The following is a 25,852-nucleotide window of genomic DNA, read 5'->3' as shown; positions in this document are numbered from 1 at the left end:
TCGCTTTAATAAGTTTACTATATATATATATATATATATATATAGATATAACACTGATGATATTTGATTGAATGTCTTACTTTATATCATTGATTTATATTAATAACCTAGGCAAGCCCTAAAGACGTAGGTAAAGGTAAAAGAAGCATTGTGACTTAATAGTAATTAATTTCAATTGCTAATCATTTCTATTGTTTAACTCCCATTATTATTTTCACTAACGATTTTTCCTGAAGTTTTTTTTTGAACTAAGATAGATTTGCAAAGTCAACATCCTTCTCTTTTTTAAAACAAGCAAAAACATAAATGAACCAGAAATGATTTCCAAAAGCTGGCTACTTATGTGAACCAAACACTGCTACAATTAAGGACTTTTTTAAATGGGTTGAATTCGAGTACCAAAATTTAAGAATCAATCTTCAAGGTATACCTAAGGCCTACTTCTTTAAACAACCTTTATTTTACTAGAATTATATAAGTAGGCATACCATTTAAAGGATGAAGTATTTTAAACTTAGCCATATTTTACAAAGCTTGAAAACATAAGTATTATAGGTATACTTCTAAAATTCTTTCAAATATTGTACACTTTTCTCAAAGGCTTTTATAAGTGAAACTTATATCCTTTTTTAAAGTACATATATTATTTTCTTTCAAAACGGTAAGCTTTAAACAAGACATAGAGTAAGTTATAAAAACTTTAAGCTCTAACTAAGCAGAATATATACATCTAATTCCTTAAACATATTCTAAGTCCTATGGAGCTATCTCAGGTAGATTGTAAGGGGTGCTTAACATCTTCCCCTTAGAAGAACAAGAACTCTTACCCAAAATCTCATCGGTTAGCATATTAATAGGATAATGATCTTAATAATTAATTAGATACCCTAGTATACCTTTATATATTAGGTGGCGACTCTCTTTTATCATCAACCGGGAAATCACTAGTTGAATCTTATTTTGACTTATGAAAAACAGGGTGCAACAACATGGTAATTCTGTTGGGGATTGTACACTTAGGTTCTGACCTTAGCAGACTTAGACTAGACCTAAAATTTAGGAATATTTATATACTACTTTAACTGTGTTTAATTTGCAACTATATGCTTACCTGCCTTACTTGTTCATCATGTACTTATCTGCTTGCTTCAATATTTTTGCTAACATCTCACTATCTGTTACCGATTTATATATATATATATATATATATATATATATATATATATATATATATATATATATATTATCATGAAACTCCTTTTTATCGAGTCTTGACCATACACTATCATACAAAATGGCACGCGAGGGTTGTCTTTTACACAACTCTGAACCTTCTTTCAAAATTCTTTAGTTTCAGAGAATGGCTTTGTCAGGTCAATTAACATAACTTCTCGTAGTATTAAATCCAACTCAAAATTAGGAAACACTCTATTCTAGCAAACATAGGTCATATTGCATAAGCCTTAGGTGAGTCGGTCCTTAGCATCGACACACAATTAGGAAACCCACCCTGATGTCAATGGGTCATTCACCCTATGATATGACTTTTGTGGAAAGACGAACTAACCATGACGAGACACTAAAGATCCGAAGCAAAGACTTATCAAACCCTTTTCTTTACCCTCTTCAGAAATAGAAATCAACCAAAACATCCCCGAAATCAATATGGTAATGGGAGAATCGCACAAGCTAAAGCAATGGTGGAAGAAGATCCGCTGAGAGAATAGAGATGAAATAAGGACGTACTTGGGAGCATTGACTACCTTACTAAACATCCGGGCTATTTGGGCTCTCACCCGTTTGCTGATAGAGTTCTGGGATCCGGCAAAAGTAGTTTTCAAGTTTGTTGATTATGAGTGGGTGCCAATGTTAGAAGAAGTTACCAGCTTCATAGAGCTGCCATTTACCGGGAGGAAGACGATACTACCGGTCACCATGCCTGTCTAGCTACATGTTTCTCGATTCTTTAGGTTTGGCGGGTAGTCGGAGCTTAAGAAATAGCGAAGATGGATGGGTAAGCCTAGACCAATTGTTCGACAGGTTTGTATATTGTGAGAGCTATGAATGGTACTTGGGAGAATTTCAGTGTGATCAGGAAACCTGGGAAAGACTCTGACCCATAACCTTCTCTTTGGCGCTGTTAGGATTGCTAGTTATTTCACAAAAAGAGAGGATGAATCAATATTAACTTGTTGCCTGTGGTCTTGGCAACATTCCGAGGCAATCTCCAAGCCACCTTGGTACCTATGGTGTTAGCATAAATTCTCATAATGTTGTATGCATATTCTGGGGGGGGGGGGAGGGGAGGAGGGGGTACAATTTCTTCAAGGGCTGCAACCGGTTGCTTCAAATATGGGCCACTGAGCATTTCTTTCAAAGAGAGGCCACAATTGACTACTTTATGGGCGTTAGCAACATGATTCGAAGCCATAGTGAGTGAATCACGCATTGGGTCTCCTCGCATGGACATGAAGAATAGAGAGAGATGCTGACCAACCTAAGCGGAGAGTGGATAAACTGGAAGCTATCATGGCTGGGCGGCAGGGAAATTCTAAGGACTCCCTAGAAATATTTCATCGAGCTGATAGTATTTGAGGGCATCCAGCCATATGCGCCCTTACGAGTTCTCATGCAATTAAGGTTGATTCAGGATGTACCTCTCTAGACGAGGACGACACTGTATGAAGATGAGTACAATGGGAAAATCCTGATACCAAGGATAAGGAGGCTTCAGGAGGAGTGGAATGATCCAATCACGATGCCAATAGGTCTTAATTTGTGTTGCACTCCAGAATACTATGTCTGGATCAATGAAGAAGATGCTCTAGCCCGACCAAGTAGGGAAGGAATAGCCTGGCTAGAAAATGCACTGGCAACTTTGCAAATCTATCATGAGATTTTGCCACATTACCTCATGATTACCTCCATGCACCGCTTAGTGGTCCCGGTGTCAATTGATCATATGATGCCACCTCCAAAAGATGACGACCGAGTAGTTGAGTGTATACAAATTGAGTCTAAGACAAAACTAGAAGAAGACCTAGAGGAAGAGCCTGAGTTCAATGATGATGAGAAAGAATTTGAAGAAGCCCCGGAAGAAGAAGAAGAGATGGGGAATGATTCTGGGGATGGTTTTTAGAAGCTGGTTGATTTCACTCCTTGTCCCATCTTGTATCTTTTATCCCTAACCGTTCCATTTCCCTAAGGGCAAGTTTGTTAAACACATGTAATCTTATGAATGTCGAAAACAATGATGTAACCTTTGCTTCCGCCTGTTACAATCCAAATATTATTAATGAAAACCAGAGTTTGCTTCAGATTTGAATGTGTCAAATCTAATTGTTTGTCAACTATTCGCGATCTAGGCCTACCTCCGGCAAAGAGCAGTCCCTCAAACTTTAAGAAACGCGCTCGCTTGAATACGTGAACTAACTGCTATGTGTGCCAATATTTGTGCAAACACTGAAACTGACTTCTGTTCTTTTTTTCTTCTTTTTTTTTCTTTTTTTGTATTACTTTATTATTATTCCCCAAAAGAAGAAGTTGGTTTATATTGACCTAAAACTGGCGGAACCACTGTACAACTTGAGATTGAAAGGGAAGATGTCTGCGACAGATAACCCAACCAAACACGCTCTGATAGTAGCTGATAGCCCGGGGTAATCGGGAGAGAAGGATGATACTCGAAATGACGAACATGTGGCTAGGATGGCCCAAGAGATGGAATCATTGAGGGAAGAAGTACAACATATTTGAGAATTGGCACATCTGGCCGTGACGACACTCCCACAACCACCCCGTTCTCCTTCACTAGATTCAATCCCCGTCCATATTCCTTCAACTACTCTCCAAGAAATAAATACCCCGGCTTCATTCCCTACCACCCCGATTACACCCCTGGTAACCCCTGCAAACCCGCCAAACCCTCATATTTATACCCCTTATGTACCAAATTACGTTCATACACCTCAAAATCCACCAGTTACTACCAACGCAGTTCATACCCCCTCGTGATGGTGTCACCTTCACCACTAACTAAACCAGCACATGCCCACAACACATACCGTATCACACGAGCGATATGTTCCACCCATATATGCCATTTTAGAACACACTTTCACAGCGCCCATCATGGTCAGGTTGCCTTATGAAGTTAATCAATATGCCAAAATGGAAAGGGAAGCTAAGTATAAGGAGGAAGAGTCGGTCTCCGAACAGTTGCGGGCATTGAGAAAACAAATGAAGAACCTCCAGGTCGCTCGAGGGGGCGAAAGTCTAGATTATGAGGCTTTGTGTATACACCCTGATGTGGACATGCCGATAGGGTACACTCCGAAGTTTGATATCTTTGATGGGACAAGTGATCCCCATGCACACTCGAGAGCCTGCTTCGATAAGCTAGTTGGAGTAGAAAGAAACAAGAAGTTGAGAATGAAGCTATTCATAAGGAGTTTGACAGGGGAGGCACTTACTTTGTACACTCGCCAAGATCCCAGAAATTGGAGGGAGTCGTAGAAGATTTCATGAACCGATTTTGGCTCCACACCAAAATTACCTTGAATAGGTTCGCCCTGGTAAACATGTAGAAGAAGCCATCAGAATCATTTCAAGAGTATGTATGTCGATGGAGATCGGAGGCCGCCAGAGCACAACCCCCGTTAGATGATAGTGAGTTGACTAAGTACTTCATCAGAGCTCAGAAAGGAATCTACTATGGCCATATTGCAAGCAGCTAGCTGGAAAGCAAAGCAATCCAATCCAGTTCAATAGGCAGCGGAAATAAGTAAATGGAAGAGGTATCAGCAATCGTTCCCTATTACTAGTCCAATCCACACCATGGAAACTACTCTTACTCTTCAAATATCCATTCCCCACGCCACCTACTTATGCTCCAGTAATCCCCAACCTCAATATAACCTACCTCGTGCCATATAAATCCAAATCCACCACGATCATACGCTCTAGTTCAAACTACCACTCATCAAAATCGACCCACCTATGCACCCCGACCTCGCCTAAAGTTTGAAGAAAGAGGTCCCGGACTACACCCCAATTGTTGAACCTTTGGCTCAACTGTTTGAAAGACTGGGGAGAGCAAGCTTGATACATCCGATAGAAGGGAGGACTCCTGAGCACCCTTCAAAATACTTTGATGCAACCAAATGGTACGTCTACCATTCAAATGTACCAGGACATAATATCGAGGATTGCTTCAGACTGAAAAATGAAATTGAGTCGCTGATCAAAAGTGGGGCCATTCAGTGCACCCCAGCTCTGCCCAATATGATCAGTAACCCATTGCGAAACCATCGGAATCAAGGAGTTAATATGATCACCCTGGATGAAGAGTATGACTTGAAAGGAACCATCTTCACAATCGGGAATACTAAGGCTGCGAGGGTTCCATTTCGAAGGACTCCAATGATCACCATACAGTTAAAACCTATAGTGATGGTCCAAACATACCAGCAACAGTCCATCGCCACTATCAGGGATGAAGAGAATTAGGAATACAAGACAGTCTCGTGGACATATCAACAGAAAGGGAAAGCCAAGATGACGGATTCCGTAGTGGCTCATGGAATGACTAGGTTAGGGAGGTGTTATGCTCAATAGGAAGTAAACCGAGGGAATCCATGAAGAGAACAGATTCATTGAAGGAATATAACAGATCCGGAGGCTGCAGAATTCTGGAAGAAGATGTCAACCAAAGAATACTCCATGGAGGAACAATTAAAGAAAATACATGCGCAAATATCAATCATGGATCTACTGATGAGTTCTGACAGTCACAAAGACGCCCTGATGAAAGTGTTAAGTGGAGTGAGCATGCCAAGCAAAACTACCAGTGAGTCACTGGTAGCAACCATCGGGAAGATAGTCGAAGCGAATATGATCACCTTCCGAAGAGACGAACTTTCTATAGAGGGCGTGGGTTACAACATAGCCTTACACATCACCATTAAATGTGAAGATAAGGTGGTGTCTCGAGTACTTGTTGATGGAGGATCAAAAGTCAATATCTTCTCGCTCTATACCCTACAAGAGTTGGGTATTCATATGAGAGAAGTAAAAGAAAGGGTAAGAGCTTTTGACGGGTCACAAGAAGACGTCATTGGGGAAATCTATTTGGCTCTGCAAATCGGACCAGTTGACTTTCCCATACTATTCCAAGTGATGGACATTTCATCTTCATATGACCTATTGCTAGGAAGACCCTGGATATATATAGCGGGGGCAGTCCCATCTATCCTTCATCAGTGCATGAAGTTTGAGTAGGGTTGTTAAGATATTCTAATTCATGCTGAATGGAGCTAGTCAGCTTATCTGACCACAGAGATAGAAGAGACCTAGCAGAGTTTGGGTATGCAGTCACCATACAGATTAAAAATGAAAGATGTCTATGAGATAAATAATGAAGTACGGATTTAGACCAAGGACCGGGATGGGAGCTCGATCAGATGGGATAACAGAGCCGATTGAGCCAAGTAGACAGAAAGGTAGAATCAACATTGGGTATCACCTTCCAACTGGAAAGACTTATACCAGTGGCTTCGGGAAGAATGCTTTTGTGCGAGGGTGTGTTTCGGGTCCGAGTCAGATCTCAACACTAGAAGAAGACATCGTCGATGAAATATGAATGTTGTTCATGAACATGATCGAAGAATGTTGTGACAAAGTTGATATCAAGACACCGACAATTGAGGCTTGAACCGTGCATGTACTCCTTTGTCAATTGCCTCCTTGAACGCTTAGACGTTCCTCTTTTGATGAAATAAAAAGACTTGCTTTCTTAAGATTATTGCAAACTTATTTATTGCTTTATTTATACGTAGTTTTTCTTTTCAGTAATCAAAACGATAAAAACTCACGTTCCGCAATTATGACATGTAACCAAACCCTCGAGCAAAGCAATCTAGATTACGAGGAATATGGTGAAAGCATGATGCTAGATAATCTCCCACAAGAGATCGAACAGTTGGAAAGTCAGAGAAAGTCTAACCTTGAGGAGACAGAAGTAGTCAACCAAGGAAACATAGAAGACGTGAAAGAAACTTGAATCAGAATCCATCTGGAAGCAGCGCAATAAGAAGAATTAGTCGAGCTCCTTCGACAGTACATCGACGTATTCGCATTATTGTATGTCGACATGCCTGGATTGAGCACCGACATTGTTTCACATTGATTGCCTACCGATCCTGCCAGACCGCCAGTCAAACAAAAATCCAAAAATTTCAAATCGGACTTCAGTTTGAGGACAAAAGAAGAAGTAGCCAAGCAGATAGAAGCAAATGTGGTGAGATTGACCAATTATCCCATATGGTTGGTGAATATCGTACCGGTACCAAAGAAGGATAGGAAGATCAGGATATGTGTGGATTATTGAGATTTTAACATGGTCAATCCGAAAGACGATTTTCCTTTACCAAATATTCATATCCTCATCGACAATTGTGCAAAGCTCATTCGTGGATTGTTTTGCCGGCTACCATCAGATCACGATGCGTAAAGAAGATGTAGAGAAGACAGCGTTCACTACGCCTTGGGGAGTTTACAATTATAGAGTCATGCCATTTAGCCTCAAGAACGCTGGTGCTACTTACATGAGGGCTATGACAACCCTCTTTCACGACATGATCCACAATAAGATCGAGGTATATGTGGATGACATCATCATCAAATCTCGAAAGACTGTAAAACATTTGGACGACTTGAAGAAGTTTTTTGAATGCTTGCAGAGGTATAGCCTGAAGTTGAACCCTTCAAAATGTGCATTCGGAGTCCCTATCGGAAAGTTGTTAGGTTTCATCGTAAGTAGGAAAGGGATATAAGTGGATCCTTCAAAGATCAAAGCCATTCAAGAATCGCCACCGCCTAAAAGCAAGAAATATGTGATGAGTTTCCTCGGAAGGCTAAATTACATCAGCAGATTCATAGCCCAGTCTATGGTAATTTGCGAGCCTATCTTCAAGCTGCTGAAAAAGGATGTCGCTACAAAATGGACAGAGGAGTGTCAGAAAGCTTTCAATAAGATCAAAGAGTACTTGTCAAATCCATTAGTGTTGGTTCCTCCCGAACCTAGGAAGCCATTATTATTATACATGTCGGTTCTGGATAATGCATTTGGATGCATGTTGGGACAACACGATAAGACCGGAAGAAAAGAGCTAGCTATCTACTACTTAAGTAAGATGTTTACACCATGTGAAGCCAAATACATTTTGATAGATCGCACAAGTTGTGCCTTGACTTGGATCACCCAGAAGTTGAGGTATTCCATGTCGGTATACAGCACACATCTAATATCCCGGCTCGATCCGCTTAAGTATATCTTCAAGAAGCCGATGCCTACAAAAAAACTGACCAAATGGAAGATTCTTCTCAGCAAATTTAACATTGTGTACATAACATAAAAGGCCATCAAAGGACAAGCTTTGGCTGACCATCTTGTAGAGAATCCAGTGGACAAGGATGAATAGCCACTCACTATTCCAAACAAAGAAGTGTTGTTCGCCGGAGAAGATATTGCAGAGTCATACCCACGGTGGAAAATGTTCTTCGATGGAGCAGCAAATTTCAAAGGAGCAGGAATTGGGCAGTCCTAATTTCATAATCAGGGCAGCATTACCCGCCATCAGCAAAGATAAGGTTGCCTTGCATCAATAATATGGCCACGTATGAATCATGCATCCTCGGGATTAGGATGGTGGTTGATACATCAAGTTCAAGGAGTATGGACTACCAATAACGTTAAGATCCTTTTGTACATGCTCTGTGTAAAAGAGTTATACAAGAAGTTCACAAAGATCGAGTTCAAGCACATTCCTAGGATTCAGAACGCGTTTGCCAAAGCTCTCGCAACCTTGTCATCCATGATCCAACATCCGGATAAGAATTACATCGACCCTATTGAGGTAGAGATCAGCTATCAACATACGTACTGTTTCCATGTAGATGAAGAGATAGACAGTAAGTCGTGGTACCATGATATCAAAAGGTTCCTTGAAACAAGAGAAAATCCAGAGAGCGCTACCAATGCTCAGAACCGAGCACTCAGAAGGCTAGTAAATCACTTTTTCCTCAATGGGGAAGTCCTTATATGAGGAACCCAAACTTGGGACTGTTAAGATGTGTAGATATCGCTAAAGCAACCAGACTGCTAGAAAAAATACATTAAGGGACATGCAGACCCCACATGAACGACTTCACCTTAGCCAAGAAGATTTTAAGAGCCAGATACTTTTGGATGACCATGGAAAACGATAGAGCCCGCTGTATCAAATGGACTCCATTTTTATCTTGGTAGCAATTGATTACTTCACCAAATGGGTCGAAGCTTCTACACACAAAGCCGTCATGAAGAGAGTAGTGGCAGAGATCGTCCATAACAACATAGTCTGCCGGTTTGGGATACCCGAGTCAATCATCACTGACAATGAAGCAAATATCAACATTGATCTCATGAGGGAAATTTGTGAGAAGTTCGAGAGTGTCCACCGTAACTCTACAACCTATAGACTGTAAATAAATGGAGCAGTTGAAGCAGCCAACAAAAATATCAAGAGGATTCTTTGAAAGATAATGGACAATCATAGGCAGTGGCACGAGAAATTATCTTTCGCATTACTGGGTTATCGGACCACCATGAGGACATCCGTTAGGGAAACGCCGTACATGTTGGTATATGGCTAAAGTTGTGATACCCACAGAGGTCGAGATACCGTCCTTGAGAGGCATTTAAGAAGCTAAGCTGGACAATGCAGAATGGATATGGGTGAGGCAGGAGCAACTCATGCTCGTTGATGAGAAGAGAATGGATACAGTATGCCATGGTCTGCTGTATCAAAATAGGATGGCTAGTATCTTCAATAAAAGGGTGGACCTCGTCAACATATACCGGGGCAGTTTGTTTTGAAGAAAATATTCCCTAATCAAGAAGAACCCAAAGGAGAGTTTGTACCAAATTGGCAAGCTCCTTTCGTGGTCCATCGAGTGTTTTCGGGAGGAGCTCTGATCTTGACAGATATGGACGAAAAAGTCAACACGAAGCTTATAACTCAGACGCAATCAAGAGATACTACATTTGAAGAAAGTAAAGTTAGGTTTTGGTTGTAACAAAACTATGCCCGACCTGACTTCCCACAAAGGGATACATAGGTAACCCACGTAGTGTCCGGTCTCTCTCTGTCTCTCTCTCTCTCTCCCTCTTCTTTTGTAATAGGTAATCCGATACCATTAAGTATATACAAGGAACTACGCCACAACTTGATTTTCTTTGGAAGGAATACGTAGGCAATCCTCATCGGATTCATTCATCTTTTGTAATTGAACTACGTCCAGGCCTGATTCCATTTGGATACATAGGCAGTCTGAGTCAGACTCAGCCATTTCATTTTCAATCTCATCATTTTGCATCTATTGTAATCGAACTATATCTTGACCTGATTCCATTTATATACGTAGGCTGCCTGAGTTAGGCTCGGTCATCATCACCATAATTTCCTTTATTTGTTACCCACGAACTACGTTCATACCTGATTCTGTTTCAGATACGTAGGCAACCTGAAAATGTTCAGTCATAAACCAAGGAACAATTTTGTAACACATTAGTTTAGATTAGGATGCAATCGCAAGGGCAAGAATCTATATCATCAGAAGCATCTTAGAATATCGACATCAACGGGGCAGAATCTTCCAGAAATGACATTCGCGTCTGATGATCCTAAACATGACATAATCCGGAACGACGGTATTTTGCCATAAGATAAACGATTTTCAAAATGTTTTCCTAAAAAACTATTGTTCCACTTACCGAGCTTCATGGCATAATTTCACCAAGCTCGGGGCAAAAGCCAATACTATGGTCAACACAAACTAACACCCCCTGCTAAGAATTTTTCTTTGAATGCAGGACCAACATGATACAAGGAAATGCTGGAACATACCGGGGCAATGACAGATTCGCCACTCTCTCCAAACTATCATCTTTCTCTCATTATTCAAATTTTTCCTCATATAATTAAAAACTAACTCTCAAATCCTTTGCAGGCATTTCAGAACCAGGTCGTCGATGCAACTGAAACATATAGTAAATAGCAAATCGTCTACTCAAACAAGCGGATCATGTTGTATATAACGAGCCATTGGCCCCGCCAATCGGAGCCATGTATATAGCAAACCATCAGCTCAATTAATCGGAGCGCCCTATACAAATCGAGCCGTCAGCTTTGCCAATCGAAGCCATGTATATAGCAAATTTTTCGTTTTGCCAACAAGTGTGTTCCACATGCCACTCCGTCACATATGATATTACAAGTAGATAGCCGCGAACCTCGTTACCAACATTATGCCGATCAACGACCGCAATTTAGTTGCAGTCAAGAGTATCTCTTGGGCATGCTCCTTATTTCTTTATTTTTATCTCGAATGTTTTGACATTTTGCTCATTCAGCTTACAAGCATGATTACATTTTCAAGTCAGAAACTCTAATCATGCGGAGATACTTTACATTTCAATATAACTTCTCACATCATGCAAAGATACATTACAAGTCAACTACTCCCATCGTGCGGAGACACTCCCAACATGAGGACAATTAACACTCCGACAGCTGCAGAATGGTACACAGCTCGGCTAAAAATCGAGTCAAATTCAAGTATCTTGTCGTCCCAATCCCAAATAACGGCTAGCTGGAAACCTGGCATCATCATTCCTGCATCATTTACATCATATTTTAACATATCTGCATTACGATATTTGAGTATGTGTATATTTTGATTTTGCAGGATCAGACATCACAACGTGGAACTTCTTCTTTGTAGCAAACCAAGCTGCAATGCTATGAGGGACAACAAATTCATAAGCGGGCCAAGCATCCAAGTTCAAACTCAAATACGATTAGTGAAACTCTAATTCTTCGAATCTTTCAAATCAAGCCGCAATTTAAGAGCTATCATGGGTACCAAATCTTCTGTCTTGCAGTATCGTTAAAATACGATGCTGGGGAAATTCCTGCGAGGATCGCCACCTCCAAATCATCACTCTAGAATTACATGAGGCCTGATCCTCCTTAAGCCCGAGGTTTGCAAGCCATTCAAAGCCAGAATTCGGTCCCAACTCTCAAAACTTATCCCGGAATCTTCCTTAACTCCTAACACTACAACTCATAATCTTGCTTAAACCCATATGTCATTTTTACATGAATGCCTGAGGTCAGGAAAAAATTGGCTCTGGTTCGATTTCTTTGCCCGAAAACTCTTTCATTGTCTCCGGTCAAAGAGGGGTAGCTGTTGACGATCAATTTTGACTCTCCCTTTTAAAATTAACTTATTTATACTTAATGATTTGTAATAAATATGTTTAAAATATTTTCTAATCAATAATACCTATTTTAAAAAAAAGAATTACTAATTAATAATGTTGAAATTAATAATTTGTTATTAGATAAGTATAAGATATATCATACTTATTATTTTGGGATTATTAAAATAACCTTTATATACATCACATAGGTTTTATAATTAATTTAATAAGTTATTCGTTAATTTTAGTTAATTAGCCTACTATTTCAATAATTCGAAATTCATGTAACAATTTGGAAAATAAAGTTTTTTTATAAATAATTAATTAATTAAAGTAATTAGTAGTATATTTGATGATTATAATTATTATTACATTTTTATTAAAATTATTTAAGTTCATTTATATTAATTATCAAATGGTTAAAAAACCAAAAAGGCTACAATTGTAACTTCCTAACTAAAAACGAAATGGCTATTCTTTAAATTATTTCAGCCCAAACGGACCTGATCTACTCAACACAACCCCATCTACTCCACCTTGGTGATCTAGGCCACCCTACCTAAGCCAATCAAACTCCGTTACGTCACCCGTCCTAATTCACTCACAAAATAAACACAGCCCATCGTGGCCGGGATTAATCTCGTTTTTCCATTTATTTTAAAAGCCCATCTCATTTTATCTTTGCCGTTGGATCAGAAGAATCCAACGGCCATCGATTTTTCCCTATAAAATTGTTTTTAAAACTCCTAACTCTCAAAAAATCGGAGGCGTTGATCAAATGATCCAACTTCGGTTCCATCTCTTGTTTTTATCCCTAGAGACGACTAACCCCAACCCCAAACCCTAATTAATTTTTTCTGCTGACCCAACCGCCCCCTTTTCCCTTTCCTCTTTCTATTCTGTCAAACCCCAACCTTTCAATTCTAGAAACCTTCAAGGTTATAATTCATGACTCCAAATCATTCCTTGTGCCTTCTTACTTCGTGAATCTCGCCGATATCTCCTTATTTCATCATATGAATTTGAAATCTCGAGTCTTATGGCTTAGACTCAAAGATGAAACTTCAAGTCTTCAATTCTTCTAGTGCTGCAATAAAATCAGAGCATGCATGAGCATCTCATTATGTTTATTCGAAACCAGAGGTCAAATGCAATGACCTCTGAATTTACGATCTTTGTACGATGGTTTTCTCGCCTGCGACGGTTGTCTTCTACTCAAGTAAAACTCCAACGATTTCCCCTATGTTCTTATCTGATTTTACTCTATTTTTCTCACATCATCAACTCATCATCATCTTCCTCTATCAAATTTGAAACTGTGAAACCCTAAGGCTTCAATGGCCACTATAAATTAGGGTTTTCAATGCTCTCACGTAACAATGACCTACCATCTAACACAACATAGAAAATAAAAGAGAATTAAAAACCCTAAAGTTCTCACTGATTTTCTTTCTCCGGTTTCTGAGTTCATACACTGTATGGGCTTGAGTTTCAGATTCAAAATGGTTAAACAAGAGGCTTTGTTTGGTTTTCTGCTCAATAGAAGGTATATGAACTAGGCCTAATGAGTCCACAAGGACTCAGGCCCAAGTTACAGTTCAAGTCGGAAGTCACTGGAGTTGTTGTTATTCGTCTTTCTATCTGTTGAGCCTACATTCCTTCAGGCCCAAACCCAGAGTCCACCCTTTTCCTCTATCGCTTTAATAAGTTTACTAATATTCTCATATGTATATAACACTGATGATATTTGATTGAATGCCATAAATTATATCTTTGATTTATATTAATAACTTAGGCAAGCCCTAAAGATATAGGTAAAGATAAAAGAAGTATTGTGACTTAATAGTAATTAATTCCAATTGCTAATTGGAATTAATTTTGGTACTCGAATTTCTATTGTTTAACTCCGCTGTTATTTTCACTAATGATTTTTCATGAAGTTTATTTGTACTAAGACAGATTTGTAAAGTCAATAGCCTTCTCTTTTTTAAAACAAGCAGAAACAGAAACAAACCAGAAATAATTTCCAAAAGCTGGCTACTTCTGCGAACCAAACACTGCTGCAATTAAGGACTATTTTAAATGGGTTGAATTCGAGTACCATAATTTGAGAATCAATCTTCACGTATACCCAAGGCCTACTTCTTTAAACAACCTTTATTTTACTGGAATTTTACAAGTAGACATACCATTTTATAAGATGACGTATTTTAAACTTAGCCATATTTTACAAAGCTTGCAAACATAAGTACTATATGTATACTTTCAAATTTCTTTCAAATATTGTAAACTTTTCTCAAAGGCTTTTATAAGTGAAACATATATCCTTTTTTAAAGTACATATACTATTTTCTTTCAAAATGGTAAGCTTTAAACAAGACATAGAGTAGGCTATAAAACCTTTAAGCTCTAACTAAGCAGAATATAGACATTTAATTCCTTACACATAGTCTAAGTCCTATGGAGTTACCTCAGGTAGATTTTAAGGAGTGACTAACACCTTCTCCTTAGAAGAACATGAACCCTTACCCAAAATCTCATCGGTTTGCAAACTAATAGGATAATGATCTTAATAATTAAATAGGTACGCTAGTACACCTTTAAATATTAGGTGGTGACTCTCTTTTATCATCAACAGGGAAATCACTAGTTGAATTTTATTTTGACTTCGTGCAAAATAGGGTACAATATGAAGGACTATAACGGATCATAGAGGTAACCGTGAAAGGATCTTACAAGCTCGAAGAGATGGAAGGAAAGCCCGTAATATCAATTTGGAATGCAGTTTATCTCTAACGATTCTATTTCTAGAATCGCAGCAATTTTTGTCTCCTTCCTTATGCATGCATTGAAAACTTTCTTTCTTATATGTATACTGTCATTTTTAGATGATAGAAAAAAATCCTATCTGGCTAGAATGATGAATACATTTACTATTAGCAAAATTACGGAACCTCAAGGATTTCTCAGCCATAGTCAATTAGTGTCTACCTAAAAATGGTTTTGGCACCATCAACATCTAAAAAGAACACCCCTCATCCCTTTTACTTCCTTCAATAGGAATAGGACCACTTGTGGGAGAAAATTGCAAAAGGCCCAGCTCCCTGCAGAATAATCGAACCATCAATGGCATATTCCACTCGCACATTAGGGGACTGCATCAAGCGAAGCTTGAAGCTACAAAGAAAAAGTAAAAATCAGGAATAGATATCATAAGAAGGTCTCCAAGAATAGAGATACGACATGAAGGAATCCATCATGATTTGATGAGCGAGCGACCCTACCTCACAACATGGGTCTAAATAAGTCGTGTCTAGGAAGCTATGTACAAGGGCCATCGCCCTCTAAAAATATATCACTATGTCAGGATTGGGTCATCCCTTTGCCTAACTTATGTTCTTGGGCCTCGAAGCTTCTAAAAGTTTATAATAATAATATTGTACTTTTTTATCAATTATCTTCATCTCACACTAAGGGTTTGTTCTACGGATCAATTTTACATTTGAAACGGGAAATACATTTTAGTGTTGATCAGCATATTGGGACCCATTAACAATCAAAAACATGTCTTGGAAAACTCACAGAACTTCCCAAAACAAACTTCCAAAAAAACTAAAAGAAAAACAAAATGATTAAGTACGAACACAAACTAGTCACTAGTCACTGCAGGGGTTCATCAACGACCACCAGAGAAGGAAGAGTTCAGTGTATCTGGACGAGGATTTAGGGGAAAAGAAGCAACTAAAGGATGCAAGGGAGCAACGAAAGATGCTGGGAGAGTAACTAGAAGCGGCACAACCTGGGAGGTTGAGTGGATGTCAGTCGCCCCTTCACCCATAGTTCCATGTGGCTCAGCAGGCTCCAAATCATCCCTGGAGGAGTAATTATCGATGCCATCATGTCTAGCTTCAATTGAGCGGCTCTCCATGATTTGTTTGCTTCATCTACTCCTTTATCCAGGTCTAGATTTTCATTTTCATGAATCCACCTGAGCATTTTGAGCCGGGGACTTCAAAAACATGGCATGCTCGGTAAGCTCAGCATGATTTTCGCTATCCCTCAAGTCAGAAACAGTCTTATCTTTCTCGCAGCCAAGCCTCTCCACCTAGACCCGCAAAGCTCCAAGTTGTTCCTTGAGAGAACTTCCCTTTTCTTTTACACTAAGAAGATAAGACACAAGGACGTCACATTATCCTGAGACTAGATCCAAGAGGGACAACTTCTAACCAAGTATTAGTTCGAGCCTAGACACCCTTTTGGACGACCAGGTAGGCTCAAACCTCATCCGCTCAAATTTTCCCTCCATCCTCTTTGCTCGGGACTCATTAACCGCCCTCTCTAAGTGCTCTTTCTTAACCTCAACCCAAGTCGCCTCCACTAGACACCTCAACTCCAAAACCTCCCATTCATAGCGGCTGATCTGTTCCAAAACCTATGAAGATATCAACTAGGCCTGAATTAAAAAAAGGGAAAAATACTTTATCTTCAAAAGTGGAAGGAATTGTAGCATAATGTGCAATGAGAAAAAATTATATACATAGAGTGTAAATCGTCATATAATTCATGAAAGATAAAATGGGCATCCCATCCAAACCCCATACATCTTCTCCTTCAGGAACCTCTGTCGCAACACAAATTCTACCGGCACTTCTGTAAGGTCCATTATAGGAAGAAATCAGAGCTATTGGGACGGCAGACGAACAAGGTAGTTCCGCGGTCATAACAAGATTCGATGATGCCAGAACATTAGGAACTCCCAGGGAAACTTTCTCCCCGAGGAAACTACCCTCTGAGCTCGCCAAGGATTTAGCCTCCTCAATGCCAGTAAGAATGGGGACATTATCTCATGAAGGACTCTCCCCTAAATTGGACCGAGTCCGTCTCCGAGGCAAAATGGCAGGAGTAGTCACCGAAGCAACAAACTGAGAGCTTTTCTTGCTCGCCGAGCTTCCAAGAGCTCCTTATTTCTTTCAATAATGGCATTGGGAGGGATATTCACCAAATCCCGGGTCAGAGGTATTCTCACTGGAATTCCTACATATAAGATGATAAATTTTGTTGCAAAAAAAATCTATGATAACCTCTCACTCGTGGAGGGTCTGTAAAAAAACCAAGAACATACCGTGGCTTGTGGCCCTCTACCCCAAAAATCTCAGAAATATGCATCCAGAACCTCTCCGGCATAGGGAAGCAAGATAAAATCTTCCCGACGAATTTCTCAACATTAGGTGCCACCCCGAGTGAAGTAAGAACAATTACAGTTCGAAATTCAAATAAGGTAAAAAGCAAAAATGGAAGTTTTACAAGAAAGGTAACATGCATACACTTATCATTTTACTTTCCTAGAAATGGCTTCTTCGCAAGCCACAAAATGGTCATGTCAGCCTGTATCATGGCCATCTTCAGTGTCTACTACTTTTCGAGTACTCCGGCTAGAAAGCATAATGATGCTTCCCCAGTATAACTTCGGGTAATATAAATGAAGGAGGTGTTGAAGAGTGAAGCCCACACCATCCAAGTTTGATAAATGGCGAAAGCAGGCTACTGTCCGCCAAATTATCGGTCCAACCTGGGCCAGACTAATGTTGAAGTTCCATCATAGATCCCAAATTTTGGGGTTAATCGGAGGTTTATACTTCAAAGTAAAGGGGTTGGTGTACTGGAATGTATAACCTTCTCTAGAACTTGATATACGCTAAGAGTCCAAGGGCACTTGAACATATAAATCCTCCGAGCCATATTCTTCCTTCAACAAAGGGAGATGTTCGGGGCACACCAAAGAGGAAAGAATATCAACAGGGCATGTGGTATTGTTCCATACACTACCATATGTCCAAGTGTCAACTTCCTTGGCAAAACATCGTATACTGTAGGCTCAACTTCCTTTTTCGCTCGTTTGCTGGAAGAAGCTTTAATAACCGTTTTCTCTTGCTTTGGGCGGACTCCGCTACTTCTTTGGAGAGATTCGGTGTCAAAGAGGATAAAGCCTCTAACACAGTAGCAACAACATTATTGATATCTTGCTTAAACACAAAGTGGAAAATGTAAAGAAGCAACTGAAGAAACATAAAAGCAATAACATCAATTTTGTATATTTATAGGCAAACAACAAAGCCTAGAATCTTTAGAATTAAACTCACATCAATTACTAAAAGTACTCATCATTGCTTAGAAAACTGCTATCAGTAATAGAGCATATGAAATTTGGCTACATGTCAAGAACATCAATAGGATACTACGCATGTCTTCATCAATCATAGGTCAAATCACCATCATCTTAGGAATATTAAAAAGCAATCTTTCTCGCTAGGAAACCTGCCAAGATTTTTTCTGTTGGAAGTTTTCTATTTTTTTTGGACACTTTCTATGAAGCACCCGAAAAATAGGGGAGATTACGATATCCGTAAAAGAAGCTTATTTGATGTCTAAATCTATGGTGTCCGTATAACCGACTCAATTGATGGCCAGATCTTAATGGGTATAGTTTGGTGGAAGATACTTCCGATAATTTGCCATAACACGCACCTAAGATCGAAAACTATTCAAATATATCACAGTCAGCAACATACTAACATACTCTTTTCATAAGTTGCCATACCCGACACCTAGAATGGGGACTGTTCAAAATGATCGCAGTCAACAACAAACTCTTAAGTTGCAATACTCGACACCTAGGACCATGGATTGTTCGAAAGACCTTAGTCGGCAATCAATAAGTTGCTATCTGACAACTATGACCGGGAACTGTTCGAAAATTTGCAGTCACCTCATATATCTGCAAAACTACAAATCTTCTAACGCGAATAAACATTCTCGAACAAAAAATACTTGTTGATATTTTTGAATAATTCATATCGTAAAAATAAAAGGATATGTCCTCTTTGTAGGCGTCGGAAAACGTAAGAATCCTTATAAGTTATTCTTAAATGGTTTTCACAAGTACGCGATAAATTCATTTAGGCTTATCCTATAAGACTACAACAATCATGATATGTAAGTATGTAAAAATTAAAGCAAAAAGGCATAAATAAAATCGATATTATAAAAGGCACAAATGACCCATCATTCAAAAAACTTTTATAAGGGAGATGTTAGAGAACCCCATATTCTCGGGAAGGATGATTGGGAGGAATAAGAAAGAGATGAAGAAGGATCAATTGCAAGAACTTAAGACAAAGGTTACGCTTCAAGTACCCTCACCCCGAGGACTTCATCAGGGGCCTCGCCCTCATCCTTTTCCTCTCATTCATTCCCGGATTCTTCGGAGTCACCTGAGGCAGAGGAACTTTAACTCTTTTCTCCATCTACAAGAGCATCTTGCCTTGCAATATATTCATCCTAGGAGAAATACACGGAACAGATTTCATTAAGGGCCTTCATGTCGGCAAGCAAGTAGGCGTAATTTTTATCTTTTTTTGCCTCTTCTTTAATCTCCTTTAGTTCTAAGGCAGCGCCAATCCATTAGGCCCAGAACGTGTTCCTCTCTTCCTTTAAGAGTTCTAATTTGCTTGTAAGCTCAACCACTTTTGTGAATAGCATTTGGCACTGATCCTTTAGGGCTTGGATCTTAAATATATCTCGATTCCATTCCTCCATACAACGTAGGTGATGATCTTCTTTCCTTTTGATGTCAATCTTGAATCTTTGCACCTTCTAATCCAGCTCGCGAAATTGGCAGGAGAACTCGATCGCCAAAGTCTCTTTCTCCTGCTACAACTGGCCAACCCTCTTGGAAAGGCCTTTGCGGAAAAAGCTTCCCTCTTTACATTCCTCTATGCCAAGGCTTGTGTCAACCTATTTATCTCGTGCACATCTAACAATGTCGCTTGTCGCAATTATATTATGGAGCTCTGTGGCCACCATGTTAACTTACCAAAAGCAACTCTTAGAAAAGCATGGAAACAAGAATCAACAAGGAGAAAAAGATATTCAAGCCTATACCTTAAATTGTGAATGCGCCACATGATTAGCAAGGGCCATCGTTGAAGCCATCTCTATGTACTCCTGCTCCAAGGACATGATGAAACCTTTGAACAATGGAGCCATTTTTGAGCCTCCAGAAGATGTTCATATCAATAGGGATTTCTACCAACAACATTCTTCTAAGGGGGGTGGATTCTTTAGACTCCGAACACAAAGGCACCTTAAGCAGACATTCAAAGTAAGGGTCTACGCCCTCCATATCAGAGTCGTGTTCCAGAAGTCATAACCCTCTCAAAAGAATTGTGGCCACTTTGCAAAAATGTTTGCTCGAAGGTATCAAATTTACCCCCTCATCTACCATCGGCTCCTTGCCGTATCTTTTCCCTAAGAGCGCCTCCAGCAAGTCATCATCCTCAACCAGAACAGTTAGAGGGTTGGACGAAACTAGAAGGCCCTCTTCCTCATATTTATTTCGTAGATGGGAAAGGGAACCTGGGGTCAGCACTCGGGGATTGTCCCCCCCCCCCCCTTCTCTGTATCTTTCTTTTTGGAGCTCCTCGTTTTTTAGTTTTTGGGCTTCGAGGCAGAAGACCCCTCCTCACTGGCTTCCCTCTTGAGCAAGGAAGGTTGTCGTACAAGTTCATGGGGTATCTTCAGATCCAGGACCTCAACCCAAGCCGACAATTTCATAGATCTAGTGCCGGTTAGTATCAAAGATGTCATCAAATAGGAATGGTTAAAATATTACCGAGTTAAAAGAGCTCATACCGTGGTCTTTCGACTCCCATACCCAAACAAGAGAAATTGCTTTCCACGCCCTCACCTCCATGGTCGTCGACTTTAAAAAAATTTCAACCTACTTCTGCATGTCCCGGAGCGGACTAGTGATAGACTTAGAGCCGTTAATCTCACTCAAAAGTGAATAGTGATAACCAAATAAGAAGGGGAAGACATGCTTGAAATTTCATTCTTCCGAGAAAGGAATATCAGTTTCGCCTAAGATGTCTCGGGTAGGTGCTTTAACAAATATGTCGTACCAACTCCAGCCGAAATCATCTTCTGTATTGGCCAGAAGAGCAGGGGTGCCTCCGCGCGCCAATGTCAGCCTTGATCCCTCGTAAAGCTTGGTGAAGTAAATTTAAATGAGATTCTTGAAGGAAAAACCTTCCCCACTTTCTCGGTCAAGAACCTCTGGTCTCACCTGACCCAAGTAGATATTGAATGCCTTGCAAAGGCCTTGATTACCGGGTCGACGGCTGGCTTGAACCCAAGGGTGAACGCGTTGATGAACATGTCACGATCCAATTTTACCTATAGGTCGTAATGGCGCCCAACACTACAGCTAGGGAAGCCAACTAATAAGTCAAACGTACATTGGTTAAATTTTTATTCCAAGAAAATAATAAAATACCAATGTGTGTGTGCCAAGACCCGGTGTCACAAGTGCATGAGCATCTAGTAGATTATACAAAACTCCAAATACTGTCTGAAATGAAATAGACAGAATCTAAATATCAGAAGAGACACTGGTAGCTGCAGAACGGCTCAGAAAGGCAGCTCACCACTATGCCTCGGGATGACGTGGGTATGTGATGATAGGTCCTCCACTAGTACCTGTCTCAGATCCTGCACAAAAAGTACAGCAAGTGTAGTATGAGTATGTAAACAACGTGTACCCAGTAAGTATCAAGCCTAATCTCGAAGTGGCAGAGACGAGATGGCCGACTTTGACACTCACTATAGGTTAATAATAATTGAAATAAAACTAGGATATTTAAATCAGCATGATTTACAGAATTTACAATAATTTATTTAATCAGCGGAAATAATCAAATTCCTTCAAATCTAACAATTCTCAATATATTAATTAAATTCCTTCAATTCAAATAAATTTCAATTTATCAATTAAATCTCATTTACAGGAGTAACAATTAATTCCTAAACAAGCAAGAATAATAATTCATTAAATTTCAAGGATTTTCCAATTTATTAATTAGCTTCACAAGCTGAGGGACGTACGACCCGATCCAGAGTGTCGTGTACACTGCCGAGGGACGTGCGGCGTGATCCATAGATGCATCTATCCTGCCGAGGCGTTCGGCCCGCTCCACAAGAAAGGAGGACATTTTCTTATGTGCCTCCGGAAGGAGAATATATTTATTATAAGGTAAATTCGGGAGGAGAATAATTTCTTTTAACAATTAATTGATTTAAACAGACAATCAAGCCTATGAGATTTTCATCCTTTAATATCTTTATCTAAAAATTCACAATATATTCATATAGATATCAATTAATATAAATAAATCAAAGAATACAATTTACACAAGTAAGGCATGCTTTGAGTCCTAAACTACTGGGACTTTAGCATTAATAGTAGCTACGCACGGACTCTCTTCACCTCGTATGTACGTAGCTCCTCCCCCTCCCCCACAATTAGCAATAATTATTTAATTTTAATCACCTATGAGGTAATTTCCCCCTCACAAGATTAGACAGGAGACTTACCTCGTCTTGCTCCAATTTAATCCACTATAAGGCCTTTTCCGCGATTATCCAACTCCGTCTGGCTCGAATCTAGCCAAAATAATTCGATACAATCACTAAATATTATAAGAATCAATTCTATAAGAAAATACTACATTTTAAAGAAAAGATCCCGAAATTAGTTAAAAATTCGCTCGCGGGGCCCACATCTCGAAATCCGACGAAAGTTATGAAATCCGACAACGCATTTATTTACGAGTCCAACCATACTGGTTTCACTCAAATCCGACTCTGAATCGATACCGAAATCTCAAAAATTTATTTCTATGAGATTTCTAAACTTTTCCAAATTTCAATCTCAAAACACTAATTAAATTGTGAAAACAATGATATACTTGTATATGTAGACAAAATCCGAGTTAAAATCACTTACCCCAATATTTTTCCCTTGAAAATCTGCCAAAAGTCGTCTCTGCTCAAGCTCAAGTTCGTCAAAAATGACAAATGGGACGAATGCCCTCTTTTTATAAAACTGCCCAGCAGCCTTCGGAACTGGTCCTCGAACTGGGCCTCGATCGCGGCTTGGATCACAGGCTCGAGCCTGGACCTCGATCATGGCCTCGATCAGGGCATCGAGGCTAGGCCTTCGATCATAGCCTCAATCATGGCATCGAGCTTGAGCCTTCGATTGTGACCCTCGATCTTGGGTTTCGATCCTGGCCCTCGAGCCTTGCCTTCGATCATGGCCCTCGAGCTGGACCTTCGATCATGGCTTCGATACACAAGCTCGAGCCTGTGCCTCATAAACCCTGGGCTCGATACCTGGGCTCGATATCTGGCTCGATATCTGGGCTCGATCACAGCCCAGAATGTCCAACAGAAGAGGAAAAATTGCAGCAGCTTTTTAACTCAAATTTTTTATCCGTTAACCATCCGAAACTCACCCGAGGCCCTCGGGACCTCAACCAAATATATCAAAAAGTCCTAAAATATCATATGAACTTAGTCGAACCTCTAAATCACATCAAACAACGCTAAAACCATGAATCATTCCCCAATTCAAGCTTAATGAAACTAAGAGTTTTCAACTTCTATATTCAATGACAGAACCTATCAAATCAACTCCGATTGACCTTTAATATTACACACAAGTCATAAATTAAATAACAGAGCTATAAAAATTTTCGGAACTGGATTCCGACTCCAGTATCAAAAAGTCAACTTATCGGTCAAACTTTCAAACTTAAATTCTTGTTTTTAGCCATTTTATGCCTAATTTAACTACGGACTTCCAAATAAAATTTCGAACACGCTCCTAAGTCCAAAATCACCATACGGAACTGTTGGAATCATCAAAATTCTATTTCGGGGTCATTTTCATAAAAATATTGACCGAAGTCAAACTTAGCACTTTAAGGCCAACTTAAGGAACTGTTACACCCTGTAAGTTTAACATCCTTGATACCGATATATATACATTTGATATGGTATTTTGAGTGAAATATTTTTTGTAAAATAGTTTGAAAAAAATATATGATTGTATATAGTTATTAGTATTACTACTTTTAAATATGTTTTAAATTATACACATAATATGAGAAAGTTTATGAGATTTTTTTAATTGTAAATATAGAAATTATTTTCTCACAAGAAAAGAAAGTTATCTTTTTACCAATTTAAGAATTAAGAGTACGAGAATTTTCACTCTTTATATGAGATTAGGAAAATTATAAAGTTAAGAAAATATGTGTATTTTTATATGGATATTTTAATTAAATAATAGTATATGTATTTATTTTATACCACATGACCATGATAGTATGATGAATAAAGTGTATTAAAAATAAGTAGAATTTTAAGTAATTTGAGATAATTCTTAATTGTGCGGGTAATTGATTAATTACCAGATAGCGGGATATTGCCTAATTAATTAATTTATTATAGGATAAGATTTAAAATCCTCACCTAACCCAACCCCCTCCACGTGACAGCAAATAAGAGTAACACTTAAATGACTCTTGCCTGAGACAAACTAATTAGTGGGCACTTGGACAACAATTCTATGACAATTACACGTAAAGAAATGACATTGACCTAATCATCTCTACTTATCTTCAAAAGATATCCAATTCATTTCTTGGCAAAGATTATATACAAAAAGGCAAAACAAGGAATGAAGATTCATATATCTAATAATAAATGCTCAAGTTGCCGTTGCTTATATTGCTGGAATTTGGACCTTGCTTCATACTCTAATTTATTAAGCACTACGGAAACTACAATGTGTGCAAGACCAACTGATCGCTCCTTGCCCGTGTATATTTTGTCTCAAGAATATTATACGAATTTTTCCTACTCCAGGTATGTGAGGCTATTCCCTTCATTCTTTTGCACGACTCCGATTATACATAATGTAATGAACGAGCTCCCAAAGATACTCTACTCTTAGAAGCTAGCAGTACTTACATTGCTGCCCTTTTTATGAAACGCTTGATATTGATGTTACTTCTTTTATTCTTATATTATCAATGTTGTTGGTAGTTTCTGATTCCTATAAGATTCTTGATGAAGAGTTAATCCTAATAATGTGTACGAAGGATACCGACCTTACGTCACTCCGAAAGGTTCAAACTGTGATTCCAATGAGTCCAGCATGCATCATATATATGTATCTATTTTACTCTACCGAGCCACGCTATAGTCGGCCGGGTACGGCACCTATTGTGCAACCACTGATCAGTTGGATTTTACCAAGCTCCACGTGGCCGGGTATGATTCTACCGAGCCCTATTATGGCCGGGTACGTTTTACCGAGCCTATTACGGCCGGGTACGATATGATGATGGTGATGCCCATAAAGGCGTATGTTTTAAAAGTTTATGTATATATATGTATGTATCATGTATTTCATGTCAGTAGTCCTCAGAGGTACCCAGATGTCATAGGTTGTATATTCTCTATCCCTGGTTACATTACTGTTCTTACTTATGTATTCCTGCCTTACATACTTAGTACATTATTTGTACTGACGTCCGTTTTATTGGTGGACGCTGTATGTCGTGCTGCAGGTTCTGATAGACGGGTAGAATCAGTTTGACGAGCCCTCATAGTAGACGAAATTGGCATTCAGCGAAGGAT

At 39.2% G+C, this 25,852-nt stretch overlaps 2 long non-coding RNA genes across 2 annotated transcripts; both read right to left on the bottom strand.

Annotated features, from left to right (window-relative positions):
* Positions 1–15,853: 15,853 nt before the first annotated feature.
* Positions 15,854–17,827, bottom strand: LOC108948336 (uncharacterized). The gene is made up of 2 exons (XR_001973032.3): positions 17,629–17,827; positions 15,854–16,757 (listed from the first exon to the last, which is right to left on the bottom strand). It is a non-coding gene; the product is annotated as an uncharacterized lncRNA (long non-coding RNA).
* Positions 17,828–19,328: 1,501 nt separating this feature from the next.
* Positions 19,329–21,416, bottom strand: LOC108948335 (uncharacterized). The gene is made up of 2 exons (XR_001973031.3): positions 20,246–21,416; positions 19,329–20,098 (listed from the first exon to the last, which is right to left on the bottom strand). It is a non-coding gene; the product is annotated as an uncharacterized lncRNA (long non-coding RNA).
* Positions 21,417–25,852: the final 4,436 nt, after the last annotated feature.

This window comes from Nicotiana tomentosiformis, chromosome 9 (assembly GCF_000390325.3).
Source record: "Nicotiana tomentosiformis chromosome 9, ASM39032v3, whole genome shotgun sequence".
NCBI classification, from domain to species: domain Eukaryota; kingdom Viridiplantae; phylum Streptophyta; class Magnoliopsida; order Solanales; family Solanaceae; genus Nicotiana; species Nicotiana tomentosiformis.
Note: the sequence above shows the minus strand (reverse complement) of the source record. Positions and strands in the feature narration are given on the sequence as shown.